The 15,520-nt window shown below is 42.3% G+C and overlaps 1 protein-coding gene across 1 annotated transcript in view; it reads right to left on the reverse strand.

Annotated features, from left to right (window-relative positions):
- Nucleotides 1–15,520, reverse strand: part of SETD4 (SET domain containing 4) — a 586,654-nt gene that overhangs the window by 360,710 nt on the left and 210,424 nt on the right. The window contains exons 17-18 of the mRNA XM_082458843.1: nt 12,039–12,166; nt 8,128–8,302 (exon numbers count right to left, since the gene is read on the reverse strand). The gene's annotated coding sequence lies outside the window, so the exon portion shown is untranslated. The remainder of the gene's footprint in view (nt 1–8,127; nt 8,303–12,038; nt 12,167–15,520) is intronic.

A 15,520-nucleotide genomic window follows, 5' to 3' on the forward strand; every position in this document is an offset into this window, starting at 1 on the left:
TATTATTGCTTTCTTTCTTTCTTTCTGTTACTTTTTATTTTATTTTAAATATTTTTTTATTTTTTATTTTAATAACTTATTTTATTTTATTGTATTAATTTTTTTTCTTTCCTTCTTTTTTTCTCCCTGTTCTTCTGAGCCGTGCAGCTGACAGGGTTTTGGTGCTCTGCCTGGGTGTCAGGCCTGTGCCTCTGAGTTGGGAGAGCCAAGTTCAGGACATTGGTCCACCAGAGACCTACCAGCTCCACGTAATATCAAACAGTGAAAGATCTCCGACAGACCTCCATCTCAAAGCTGAGACCCAGCTCCACTCAATGACCAGCAGGCTCCACTGCTGAACACCCCATGCCAAACAACTAGCAAGACAGGAATACAACCCCACCCATTAGCGGAGAGGCTGCCTAAAATCATAATAAGGTCACAGACACCCCAAAACACACCACCGGACACGGTCCTGCCCACCAGAAACACAAGATCCAGCCTAATCCAACAGAACACAGGCACTAGTCCCCTACACCAGGAAGCCTACACAACCCACTGAACCAACCTTAGCCACTGGGGGCAGACACCAAAAACAACAGGAACTATGAACCTGCAGCCTGTGAAAAGGAGACCCCAAACACAGTAAGTCAAGCAAAATGAGAAGACAGAGAAACACATAGCAGATGAAGTAGCAAGGCAAAAACCCACCAGACCAAACAAAGGAAGAGGAAATAGGCAGTCTACCTGGAAAAGGATTCAGAGTAATGATAGTAAAGATGATCCAAAATCTTGGAAGTAGAATGGAGAAAATACAAGAAACGTTTAACAAGGAACTAAAAGAACTAAAGAGCAAACAAACAATGATGAACACATAAAATGAAATTAAAAATTCTCTACAAGGAATCAATAGCAGAACAACTGAAGCAGAAGAACGGATAAGTGACCTGGAAGATAAAATATTGCAAGTAACTACCAGAGAGCAGAATAAAGAAAAAAGTATAAAAAGAACTGAGGACAGTATAAAAGACCTCTGGGACAACATTAAATGCACCTCCATTTTGAGTTTATTTTTGTGTATGGTGTTAGGGAGTGTTCTAATTTCATTCTTTTACATGTAGCTGTCCAGTTTTCCCAGCATCACTTATTGAAGAGGCTGCCTTTTCTCCATGATATATTCTTGCCTCCTTTATCAAAAATAAGGTGACCATATGTGTGTGAGTTTATCTCTGGTCTTTCTATCCTGTTCCATTGATCTATATTTCTGTTTTTGTGCCAGTACCATACTGTCTTGATTACTGTAGCTTTGTAGTATAGTCTGAAGTCAGGGAGCCTGATTCCTCCAGCTTCGTTTTTCTTGCTCAAGATTGCTTTGGCTATTTGGGGTCTTTTGTGTTTCCATACAAATTGTGAAATTTTTTGTTCTAGTTCTGTGAAAAATGCCATTGATGGTTTGATAGGGATTGCATTGAATCTGTAGATTGCTTTGGGTAGTATACCCAAAGTATAGTCATTGTCACAATGTTGATTCTTCCAATCCAACAATATGGTATGTCTCTCCATCTGTTTGTATCATCTTTAATTTCTTTCATCAGTGTCTTATAGTTTTCTGCATACAGGTCTTTTGTCTCCTTAGGTAGGTTTATTCCTAGGTATTTTATTCATTTTGTTGCAATTGTAAATGGGAGTGTTTCCTTAATTTCTCTTTCAGATTTTTCATCATTAGTGTATAGGAATGCAAGAGATTTCTGTGCATTAATTGTGTATCCTGCAACTTTACCAAATTCATTGATTAGCTCTAGTAGTTTTCTGGTAGCATCTTTAGGATTCTCTAAGTATAGTACCATGTCATCTGCAAACAGTGACAGCTTTACTTCTTCTTTTCTGATTTGGATTCCTTTTATTTCTTTTTCTTCTCTGATTGCTATGGCTAAAACTTCCAAAACTATGTTGAATAATAGTAGTGAGAGCGGGCAACCTTGTCTTCTTCCTGATCTTAGTGGAAATGGTTTCAGTTTTTCACCATTGAGAACGACGTGCCAACGATGTTGGCTGTGGGTTTGTCATATACGGCCTTTATTATGTTGAGTTAAGTTCCCTCTATGCCTACTTTCTGGAGGATTTTTATCATAAATGCGTGTTGAATTTTGTCGAAAGCTTTTTCTTCCTCTACTGAGATGATCATATGGTTTTTCTCCTTCAATTTGTTAATATGGTTTATCACTTTAACTGATTTGCGTATATTGAAGAATCCTTGCATTCCTGGGATAAACCCCACTTGATGATGGTGTATGATCCTTTTAGTGTGCTGTTGGATTCTGTTTGCTAGTATTTTGTTGAGGATTTTTGCATCTATGTTCAGCAGTGATATTGGCCTATAGTTTTCTTTCTTTGTGACATCTTTTTCTGGTTTTGGTATCAGGGTGATGGTGGCCTTGTAGAATTTGGCAGTGTCCTCCCTCTGCTACACTTTGGAAGAGTTTGAGAAGGATAGGTGTTAGCTCTTCTCTAAATGTTTGATAGAATTCACCTGTGAAGCTATCTGGTCCTGGGCTTTTGTTTGTTGGAATATTTTTAATCACAGTCTCAATTTCAGTGCTTGTGAGTGGTCTGTTTATATTTTCTATTTCTTCCTGGTTCAGTCTCGGAAGGTTGTGCTTTTCTAAGAATTTGTCTGTTTCTTCCAGGTTGTCCGTTTTTTTGGCATATAGTTGCTTGTAGTAATCTCTCATGATCCTACAACGCACCAACAGTGCAAGAGGGTTCCCTTTTCTCCACACCCTCTCCAGCATTTATTGTTTGTAGAGTTTTTGATGATGGCCATTCTGACTGGTGTGAGGTGATACCTCATTGTAGTTTTGATTTGCATTTTTCTAATGTTGGTGGGAATGTAAATTGATACAGCTACTATGGAGAACAGTATGAAGGTTCCCTAAAAAACTAAAAATAGAACTACCATACCACCCAGCAATCCCACTACTAGGCATACACACTGAGAGAACCATAATTCAAAAAGAGTTACGTACCACAATGTTCATTGCAGCACTATTTGCAATAGCCAGGACATGGAAGCAACCTAAGTGTCCATCAACAGATGAATGGATAAAGAAGATGTGGCATGTATATACAATGGACTATTACTCAGCCATAAAAGGAAAGGAAATTGAGTTATTTGTAGTGAGGTGGATGGACCTAGAGTCTGTCATACAGAGTGAAGTAAGTCAGAAAGAGAAAAGCAAATACTGTATGCTAACACATATATATGGAATCTAAAAAAAAAAAAAAAATGCTTCTGAAGAACCTAGGGGCAGGACAGGAATAAAGACGCAGACTTAGAGAATGGACTTGAGGACGTGGGGAGGGGGAAGGGTAAGCTGGGATGAAGTGAGAGAGTGGCATGGACATATATACACTACCAAATTTAAAACAGATAGCTAGTGGGAAGCAGCCACATAGCACAGGGAGATCAGCTCAGTGCTTTGTGACCACCTAGAGGGGTGGGATAGGGAGCGTGGGAGGGAAATGCAAGAGGGAGGAGATATGGGGATATATGTATATGTATAGCTGATTCACTTTGTTATACAGCAGAAACTAACACACCATTGTAAAGCATTTATACTCCAATAGATGTTAAATAAATAAATAGAGTGAGATGCAAAAAATAAAATAAAATATCACTGTCAAAAAAAAAAGTCCCAATGCAGGCAAAAATAAATAAATAAATTTATAAAAATTTTTTTTTAAACCATGTGGAAACTAGATGATAAGACATAAGGATGTTGCTGCTCTTCACTTTCAAAACCTCTTTGGAATGTGTTGTTTTCAGGGCACCATCTGGATCCTTGCCCTGGACAGTCTTGATACCTCGTCTGCTTTGTTCACTGGAGCAGTTCACGATCTCTCTGCTCTCACTGGCCCCTGGGCTGGGCAGCTCTTCTATGTAGCTTCCCACAGTGAACTTATTCTAGTGCCCCTTTTGGGGGTGCTGGCATTTTAGTCTTGAGCCCTCTGCAGTGCAGGTTTAGGCCTTGGTCATCTCATAGACATTGTCTCAGGGAGTTGAGGGTAGAATGAATGGTAAGTTGGGACCTTGGCAGTCTTTGCCAAGAACCCTCAAATCTTAGTCCTTGGGTGAAACCCTCCCCGCCTGAACATAAGACCCACCTCCCTAAAAAAATGAGTTTTGTACCATCAGTGGCTGACACAGACATGGGGACCAAACCCAGACCTATCCTGGGAATCTCTGCTCACAAATAGGCAGGGACAGAAGGCCGTCCTCCATCCTTGCTTTGTGATACCAAACTCTATTATAAAACATTCACTTGAGAAAAGTATCAAATGTTTATTTCTATTACAAATAGCACCCAAACATTTCCCAAATGGCTTCTGAAACCAGTCGTGTGCATTTTTTTACATTTTTTAATGTTTCCAAACTCTTTTGAAATTTGTAGTGATTGAGACAGGTTTTTGAGTTTAGTATTACCAATCATGTCACATTTTCGCCTGATTTCCAATCATCTGTGGTCTCCTTGATTAGTAAGGCACTTGATTTTATCTTTTATTGAGGGCCTTTGAATGTAGAAAATGTTGAAATGATTCATCCATCATAATAAAAGACTTCAAAGGGATCCAAGCTAAACTTCAGGATTCTGAAGAGCATACTAGACAGTCAGCTTCTTGCATTTCAACTTCAGGACCATGAGCCTACTGGAGAATTTTGCTAAAAATGCCTAATGAGCATGTTAGTCACGTCTAAAAATCATCTGTTTTCCACATGTTCACATTCATTCATATACGGTGTGTGCATTTCATCCGACATTAATTTATTATGTAGCAAGATATAGTTTAGGCTATTCATTTCCACTGATCCATTCCCTGAACATCAGAGGCCCCTGCAAAAGAAAAACAAAGCAAATTCCTTAGGGTGGGAGCCATGCTTGACCAAAACCAGAGAAACAGCATGGCACCTGATTCAAGCTTTGTCTATATGGGTTCCAGTGGGAAACATAAAGTTGAAATCCATCAGATGATTGTTTTTAAATCAACAATTCAGAAACGCCTTTCTTTTGTACTTATATGAATGCTACCTCATGTTTTCAAAGCAAGCATTTGGACTCAGTTTTTAGAAAGACAAAAGATATTCAGTGTATGTTTAGTGTTAAAAAAGATTTTAGAAGTGATAGTGAAGGCTAAAAAATGAACACAATCAAAAATAAAGAGCTCCCTTTTTAATAGATCTTAAAAGTTTTCACCACAAGAAAATAATATTCTATAACTATGTATGGTGATGGATGTTAACTAGACTTGTTGTGGTGATCATTTCAAAATGTTCACAAATATCGGAATCATTGTGTCACACACCTGAACTAACATAATGTTGTATAATAATTACACCTCAATTTTTTTTTTAAAAAGATCTCTTTTTTAAATATATATTTAAAATATGTAGTTTTCCATTTCTTGCAATGGATTTAATGAGGACCTGCTAAATGGAAGTACTGAGGAGTACAAATGGTGATGAAATACACCCTGGGGTGTCCACAGCTTAAAAGAAAATAGATACCTAAGTGCCCGTAATGCTGGGCAGACTGTGATAAATAGCAAACTATACACTCATTGAGACTGCAAAGAAAAGGCAATCGGCAATCCTTCGAATATTATTTCCATATAAATTAGGCTTTAAGAGGTAAGTAGGATCTCAACACCCAGAGATGACATCTCAGGAAGAACAGCATGGCCATAGGCCAAACGCATGACACAGCTCTAAGGCAGCGGGGTAGTTGGGAGGGGGGTGTACACTAGAAGTCGGGGGCCAGGGATATCACCTGCCATTAAAATGGTAAATTAGGGTCAGGTTGTAAAGGGCTCCAAATGCCAGCTAGGGAGTTACAAAATTTCTCTGCAGAAAATGGGTCCCAAGAAGGTTTTGACCAAAGAAGGAGGTTAGAAAGATGAATATGATGGTAAGCAGAAGGACAAAAGTTGCAAAGAATAGGGTGGAAAGATTTGCTAGGAGACAGGGATACCAGCTTACATGAAAATCAGGTGGGTGGAGACAGAAAAGAGAAAGGATAAAATTCAGTATTAAATCAGCATTTGGTAACTGATCTCATCTCGGGGGCAAAAGATGATCCAAAACTTTCTACCTGGGAGAGGTGGAGAGACAGGGATAGAATTAAGGAAGAGAGAGAACTCAAGAGAAAATGTAGATTTTTGAAAACAAGTAATTGATGTTCCCCTTTTTTTTTTTTTTAAGTGATGTCTGATTGGAGTCTTAAAGTCTTAAGTTTCACTGGTTAAAAAGAGGAAGAAAAGAAGAGACACACTCTAGTCAGAGGTGAAAACATGAGCAAAGCCACAGAGGTGAGAACTCTGAGAGGCTGTCAAAATAGGAAGGAAGAAAGAATGGAGGCGTAAAATAGGACCAAGTAGCAGGAATGGCAGAGAGGGACGAATGCGAGAAATATTTAGGAGGCAAAATCAATAACATCTGATGATGTGTGGGATAAAGGAGACAAGGGAGTCAAGCAAGTATCTCAGGTTTCAAGCTTAAGTGACCCCTGGGATTTCGCTCCCACATTTGAAATGGAGAATAGATGTGGAGGAGGTAACAAACGGGGGAAAGATGATTGATGTCCCTTGGCCAGAGCTGCGTTCAAGGGGTCTGGGAGACAGGGGAACAGTTTCCACTCAGAGACGGAGGTGCAGAGCTGAGCCTAGGGAAGTAAAGAGCCGGTATAATAATAAAGATGTAAAGGGACATTAGGATGCAGGCAGTAAATAAAACCATGCATGTAGTTGGTGTCACCTTGAGAGAGTCAAGAGGAAAGCACACGTATCCCTCTCTGCAGATGGAAGACCCCCAAACCGAGCACCATTTAGATTAGAAGAAATCATCTTAAAGTAGTATAATAAGGAGATATCAGTATTATAAGACCAAAGAAAACTAACAACTGCAGCAAACGACGATTCACGATTCATTCATTAGCATGCTACTTACTATTACACTGACAACTTTAATCATCTGGATGAGCAAAAACAATTGCCTTTCATTAATCCCTGCTGATAAATGGAAATATCTTTTAATGACCACCAGGATATCTGGAGCCATGCTTCCTGCTTTTTGTACCCAATGTTTCATTGTAATCAGTGCTCACACTTTGAACATTCCAATATGGTACAGCAATCTGAGAGGCAAGGCCATTTACAAGAAATGTCCATCTAATGCTTTACCTGAAGACAAGAGAGTTCTTCATCGTGGGACCCTATTCATCAAAGTTTAAGAATTTAGGTCTTCTTGATTAACAAAAACTTACCTCTGGGAAACTAAAAGCATCTTATTTAATAGAGCTGGCAAATCAGCACCGGGTTAACTGACATCCACAGTGCATGGGATCCATCCAAGGAACTTTTGTGGGTTTTGCCTGAGCAGCCCAAGGAGTTCTCTTTTCAAGACTTGCATAAAGGTAGCAAGTGAATGACATCACCTGAAACGGACGCTCTTGGACGAGCTGACACCACATTTAACAGAAGCCTGAGAAATGCGGCAACTCAATCAGCTCAAATCGGCATGGCGGCCGAACATGATCTGCCAAGAATTCTCCCTCCTGGAGCTTGATAAAAGAATAAACGTCTAGAACCTCTGGGTCTTCAATTATTAAATGGAGCAACTTATGTAACCAAAGTCGAATAACCTCACAGGCTTGCTGACCACCCTTCGAGATAGAAACACCCAATAGTACAACCGGTGAAACTGATCTGGCTGGAAGGCTGGCAGAGGGAGAGAAGGAAGGGATCAGAATTTCAGGCCGCCTTCCACCCTTAATTACAGGAGAGAGTGGCTCATTCATGGCTTCCCGCCCTGAGGTTTCTAACTCTCCAGTCCCCTCTGCCTGCCTGCCGCCCCCCAGGGGAGGTTGTGTCCTTCTTTTCTTTCTTGTGTCAGATTTCGGGCTGACACGTGGTAATTGATTCCGTTGCTGGTTAGACGGGTGTTAAGTGGGAGGGATGAAGTTTCAGTGAAAACAAATAGCACTTCATGGGTTTGACCTTTCCTCTTTGGAGCTTTTGTTGTGGTCCGCTCTGGGATGTGCAGCTCAAAAACTGCGTGAGCCCGTCGTGTCTGTGTCTGCAGCTCCCCTGATTCACCTTCATCGGCTCCCAATGTGCCGATGACAGCTAGATTGTCTCAGTGTCGCTTCTGGCTTGATGACAGCCCAGCAGCAGGTGGAGGCTCTGAGAACTGGTGTCTGAGAGACAGCAATGGCCGAGCAGGGCCTGAGCCTTCTAGGATAGCATCCCCTTCATGGAAAAGACTTACATTCTGGAGATAAGAAGAAGAAACCTTTTAATGACAGTACACCTGACCCAAGGGCTGCTCCCAATCTGTGGCATAGTTTCAATGTTCGGCTCCATCCGCCAGAAGGAGGCATCAGCACTGAGCCAGGGAAATGCTGGGCTTTTCAGGGAAGAAAAAAGATAGACCCTGAAGGAGCTACAGGCCACAGGCAACATGTACTGGAAGGAAACAGGTAAGGATGATGGTGCTGGACCCTCAGGCCTCCAGATCAGTTTATCAACAGGGGAACATTCTCCTGTCATACGAGATGCAACACCTGTATTAGTTTGCTTCTGCTGCCATAACAATGTACCACAGACTGGGTGGCTTAAACAGACACGTATATTCTCACAGCCCTAAGAGGCCAGAAGATTGACCTCAAGGTGTCAGCAGACTCTCTCCTTGGCTTGTAGATGACCATCTTCTCCCTGTGTCCTCACATGGTCTTCCCTCTGTGTGTGTCTGTGTCTTAATCTTCTCTTCTTTTAGGTACCCCCATCATATTGGATTAGGGCCCACCATAATGACTTCATTTAAACTTAGTTATCTCTTTAAAGCCCTCTCTGCAAACACAATCACATTCAGGGGTACTGGGGGTTAAGACATCAACATATGAATTTATGGGGGAACACAATTCAGCTCATAACAACACCCTGACAAGAATTTCAAGAGGCGGTATTAGCATGCTGCTGAGGTGACTCTTGGAAGCTTGGAGCAAGCGATGGTCATACAAATGAGGTAGAAACGCCAGAAGTGCCATAATGAAGAGTGAAGGAAGAATCTAGCAGCTTCTTCCTTCCTTCCAGTGAAGGAAGAAGTAAGCAGCTAGAGTGACACATCATGTAAGTCCAGAAAACCCAGCAGATGCTGTTCCATGGAAAGGCCCAGAGGGTATTCCATTAACTAAAGCAACAAGGAGTGCGCCGGTAAGGATGCTGGTATCATCACTGAAAATCTCAGTGGGTACCATTCTCTGTAGGGCAAGACTGATGGTAGGAGACACCATTACAGAAGTAGGTTCACTGGTAACCCTGGGGATGATAGGATCCAAAATATTAGAGACCGGGCAGCTATGCTCAGCTATCAGATGCCAGATAGACAATTATACTACTGGGTGCCAAGGAGGGAGTGATCCTCTGGGGATCATCCAGGCATGGATAAGAGATGATTGTTAGAGAACAGCACCCCTAGAAGCCAGACAGAGCAGCCACCCAGGATACTGCTCAATGTATCCCATCAGAAGAATCAATGCTGGACAATCAGGATGTTGGGTGAGAGAACCCATCCCACAGTCACTACACCAGTCCCCAAATGTGTAATGGGAACAGACATACTTGATAGTTGCAAACGTCTAAACAGACAAGAGCTATCATAGCAAGGAAGGTTAAGAGGAAGCTTCTCAAACTGCCTCCTACCCCAGCCAAGTTAGTAAATAAAAAACAATATCATGTCCTGGGGTGGGGAGAGGGGAAGGTTTGGATTTTAAAGCTTAGAACTACCCTTAAAGACCTACAGAATGCAGAGTGTGGTCCCTATCATATCACCCTTTAATTAATCAGTCTGGTCCCTGCAGAAACCATACGGGTCCTGGAGGATGACCGACTCCCACAGACTTAAAGAAGCAGCAGCCCACAGCTGGCACTGAAGCTCCCTTGCCAGATAGTGTATCTTTACATAAACACAGGCTCAGGTACATGGCATGCAGCCTTTGATCTGGGGACTCTGTCCTTTTCATCCCTATCAAAAAGGAGGATCAGAGACAGTTCGAATTTGCTCAGAACAGACAACCATATTCACTTACAGTGTTGACCCTGGGCTGTGTTAACTCTCTCCTCTCTGCCATAATATAGTTTGAGGAGACCTGGACCGGTTGGGCATCCACAGAACACCACGCTGGTGATGACATCATGTAAACCAGAGCTGGTGATGACATCATGTAAACCAGAGCTGGTGAGTGAGAAGTGTCAAGAATGCTCAGGGCCTTTGTAAGTCAGACTCATGCTATAAAGCAAATGGGAAATAACCATCAGGGGCCACATCAATAAACTTTTAAAGGTCTGGGGTCTGGGGCGTGTCAGGATATCTCAGCCAAAGTAAAGAACAAATTATCATATCCCACCCCTCCAAAAACAAAAACAAAAACAAAAATGCTGCAGCTCAAAACCCAGTGGGCTTTTTTAGGTTTTGGAGACACTAGTTCCACAGCTGGGAATATTGCTCACATCCATATAACAAGGGACAAAACGACAGCCAAGAGAGGGAAAGGCTCTGCAAAAGGTCCCAGCTGCAGGGCAAGTGGTCCTATGGCTTGAGCCCTGTGTCCCAGCAGACCCTATGGCGTTAGAAATATTGGTGATGGCAAAGGACACTTGTATGGAGTTTTCGGCAATCCACACTGGAAAAAATCACAACTAAGACACTCGGAGTTCTGGAGCAAGGCCATGTCAACCACATCAAATAACTACATAACATTAGAATAAACAGCTCCCAGCATGCTATTGGGCCCTGGAAGAGATGGGAGTACCTGACCATGGGACACCAGGTAACCAACCATCCATGCTGAGCTGGGTTCCATCACACCCAGAAACCCACACGGTTGGGCATGCCCAGCAGCAACCCATTGTGAGATGCACGTGGTACCTCCAGGGCATAAGCAGGTCATACTAGCAGGTATCCCAGACCCCCATGTTATTCACCATTGTTCCATCAGTGCCTCTCCTTAGCTCATACCTATGGCCACATGGAAAGTCCATTATGACCAACTGTTGGAGGAGGAAAAAGCCCACGCTTGGTTTATGCATGAGTCAGCTGAATATGAAGGCACAAGCCAAACATAGCCAGTGGCTACAGAAACAGCTTCATTCAAGTGGTAGCCTTGACAGACAGTGGTTAGAGGGAATCATCCCAATGGTCAGAGCTTTGGATGGCACACACTCTCATTAAAGGGGAATTGGAAATTGCCAGTGTACATTAGCTTCTTACACAGTGATTGGACTTGGGTAGACAGCAACATCCCTGGGTAGTTTATCTCACTGGTCCCCAAATCTAGTTGAGCATCAGAACCACCTGTAAAGTTTTTAAAGAATATAGACACCTAAGCCCACCTCAAAATTACTGAAATAAATGCCTCAGATATGGTACTAATAAATCTATATTTCATGTAAGATCCTTCAGTGATTCTAATACTGCTAGTCCTTGAACTGGTATTTGGGAAACATTTGTCTAAGTAATTGGCAATGCCACAATGAAGAACAAAAATATTGACAATTAATGCAAACACACAACTAACCCTATTGTGATAATCATTTCACAACATATATGTGTATCAAATCATCACACTCTGCACCTTAAACTTACACAGTGTTATGTGTCAATTATACCTCATAAAGCAGGAGGAAAAAAGAAAAAGAAATCAATTTTTTTTAAAAAGCAAGTACTTGTAAGACAATATGCTTTAATATATGTCAATTTTTTAATTCTCACGACTGCCCTCTGAGGTATGGTAACCCCATTTGGTAGGTGAGAACACTTATGTGACATGACTTACTCAAGGTCATATAGCAAGTGAAGGATGGAGGTAGTATTTGAACTTAGTCTGAGTCTAGAGTCCTTATGCTTAATCATGATGCTTAGTGGAAAAGGCAGTCCAGGAAAGAGAAGGGGGGAGAAAATTCTGTAATCCACAAGCATGTACAGTTTGTAGGGCTAATTTTGTATTTACCTTAAATGAAGACATATTCCTTTTCCAAATAGTTTGACTTCAATCTCCCTTCACAATAGCATGTGCACGCCATCTAGTGGCTAGATAAGTCTGCTTGATGAGTAGCTGCTCTGCATTAGCAAGATCAGCTGAGAACAGAAAACTTGTCATTGAAATTTAGTAGATGCAAGTTTCCAATTCCAGAATGAATGAATTCCAATTCCAGAAGGATGAATTCTTTGACCTCCAGAAAAAGTTTTTAAAATATAGTAAGGATATAAAAATGAGAAAAGTTAATCAAAATGGGTGAAGTCAACAATAGCCACAGAAATGATGTCAGATCAGGTTTTGTTTTGTTTTGTTTTTTTAATGAAAATGCAATAGTAATAAAACATAAAAAGAAAGAAGCCATATGGCAAATGACTTTTAACTTTATATGCTTATAATGAACTTACTATATGCACACACTAAAAACTTTTCATGACCAGTCACTTTTTCCAGAACTTACCTTCGTTCAGCATCCTTTTCCTGTCCAGGTACTAAGATACCGTCCGCTCCCACCTCTACTGCATGAGACTTCATGGCTACCCAACAGGATGAAAGGTGATGGAAGTTTAGAAACCCATGACTTGTCTTCTCCCTAATGTCTACGGGATTGATTTTCTCCCAAGATCTCTTAAACCCAGATAGACAGAAGCAAGGCAGCAAGGTACAGAACTTACACAATAGGAATCAGTTCGCTATGTGAGAAGCAGGTCCAGGAAGAAGGGCCATGAGCAGGAGATGATGTCAGGGCCCCAGGAGTCACCATCCAGGTCCAGAACCAGTGTAAAACAGTTGGAAGACAGAGGGGTAGCTCTGTGGGCGGAGTCTGGCCTACCCAGCCTCTGACAAGCTTTCTTTCCAGCACTCTGCAAGCATCAGGGTTCATCCCACAGCTTCTTTCATGCTCATACTCAACTTTAAATAGCTCTTCAGCAGGATTCATTTCAGGGACAAATGTTCTCCTAATGTGAACCTCGAAAATATGATGTTAATTGAAAGAAGCCAGACACAAAGGGCATATATTGTATGCTTCCATTGCTATGACATACGCGGCACAGGGGACTCCACAGAGATAGAAAGCAAATTGGTGGTTTCCAGGAGCTGGGGAGTCGGGGAGGAGTGGGGAGGAAGGGGGGAAAACTGCTTAATGGGTAAAGGATTTTACTTTGGAGTGATGAAAATGTTCTGGAACTCGATAGAAGGGCTCATTACACAACATTGTGAATGCACTAAATGCCACTGAATTTTTGAAATGGTTAATTTTATGTTATTTGAATTTTACCTTCTGTGGCCAATACCAGAAATACCACAAATAAAAAATTTTATCTTTTGTCTTAGGATTTTAGACCAGGGTGTTTTAAATTTTGAATATTTGGTGAGAGTTGTTTATAAGATTTAGTTAGAGACCTCAGGCCACCCTTTAAAGTGAGAAGGTTATCAGAGCCTTCTGTGTGAACAGGATTTAATAGTGAGAAGGGGGAGAAAAAAGATGCCACCTGGACTCCTGGGAAGGGAAAACAGAGCTCATTCTTAGCAGTGAAGTTGTTCTAAAAAGAAGCAAGAAACAAGCTACTCCCACTGCAGATCTGTGCTTTGTAACAGGTTCTATGTTTAGATGGGTGGGGTAGAATTCCTGACAAGAATCAAGGAGGTTCTTGTCTCTGGGGAGTTCCCAGCTTCATGCTTCTAGGGCACAAGAAACCCGGAGCCTGGAAGAATCCAGCACCTCATCGGCAAAGCTTTCTCTCAAGAAGCATCAGAAGGCAATCAGCGATTGGCCAACAAGCACAAATTCCAAACACACACCCAGTTAATGAAAACCACACACACACAAACACACACAAACACACACAAACTAGAGATATTTTCTACCTGCCAGTGACAATCTGGAGCAGGAAAAGCAGACGGAAAATAGCCACAGGGGCTTTATTCTGAATATTCTACATCTAAGGGGGAATTGAGTTTCTCAAAAATAAAGACTTCCGGTTTACAAACATACTGTTTTTGCCAAAAGGAATTTTTTATTTTAGGTGCTTTGGGAAGACTTCAGAGTCCTCGGGTTTGGGGCCAAAGATGCCTGCATGTTGCAATCCTAAACCTTTGGCAGTGACAAAAACATGTTTGCAAGTGGAAAGTTTTCAGTGTGGGGTTTTTCGTGTTGTTTTGTTTGGGTGTGTATTTGCCTGCTTGGTGCCAAAGGATTTCCTCTGCATCTTCCCAGAACCAGGGAGCAGGAGTCAGCACTCCATTTGGGATGTTGGCCCCAAACCACCTGTACCCCCAACTTGTCCATCCTGTATGCCTTGAGGCAAGAAAAGCAGCCAAGAAGCTTAGGGTGCTACCCTTTTCCTGCCTTCAAGCCGAACCTGAAAGCTTGGATAGTCAGATGGCGGACCCGGAGGAGCTCCGTCTCCATCCCTGTGGGTTTCATGTGGGCTGAGTGGATTTCTCCATTGCAGGCTCTGATTAACCCAGTTTGTTCCTTATGTCTCACCCTAGCAGGAGACATTTCTACTCTTTCCATCTTTCTGTGGCTACCACCTGTGCTGAGGTAACAGTTTGATATATTAACTCTGGCTTTCTGTCTATTAAAACTGGGCAACCACATGGAGCAACTAAGCCCGTGCACCGCAACTACTGAGCCTTCACTCTAGAGCCGCGAGCCACAACTACTGAAGCCCATGGGCCACAACTACTGAGCCTGCGTGCCTAGAGCCTGTGCTCCGCAACAAGAGAAGCCACGCAAGGAGAAGCCCGCGCACCTCAACGAAGAGTAGCCCCTGCTCGCCGCAACTAGAGAAAAGCCTGCGTGCAGCAACGAAGACCCAACGCAGCCAAAAATAAAATTAAATAAATAAAATTTTTTTAAAAAACCATAAAAAATAACCTAAAAAAGAACAAAAACAAAAACTGGGCAACCAGAGAAGACCAGTCCTGCAGAATGTAGAGACAAAAAGAATGCAACTTTCAGAGAACTCTACATCTTAACAGAGCAGGAACAATAGTCTTGAAAACCAAGTCTTTCGATGCACAAGATTCGGGTACTTTGGAATTCACAAGCTAAGCCTGGTCCCTGGTATAAACTGCTACCATGAGAACAAAGGAGGGTCCCAGTGTGCCACCCAGACGCTGGACAAGGGCAGAAGCAGGACTGAGAGTGACCAGACGCTGTAGAGAGTGCCAGAGTCAGAACCCCAGACTCATCTGTCACCAGCCCCCGTCGGGGAGCTGAGAGGCAACGGAGGCCCCACTCAGTTCTGTGGATATTCCAAAGAGCTCTGAGCTCAAGGGCCACCCTCCCAACCCTGGACCTTGCCCAGGCTAGGATCCCCCGCTGACAGCGGCTGCGCTTAGCCCATCGCCATCCGCCAAGATGCTCCTCCCACCTCTGTGTCTGGTGTGCGTCTAAGCACTTTGCACTCAGAAAACCCAAAACTGATGGCTGCAATCGTCCTCCT

The sequence above is a fragment of the Balaenoptera physalus genome (assembly GCF_965194825.1).
Source record: "Balaenoptera physalus genome assembly, chromosome: 4".
NCBI classification, from domain to species: Eukaryota; Metazoa; Chordata; class Mammalia; order Artiodactyla; family Balaenopteridae; genus Balaenoptera; species Balaenoptera physalus.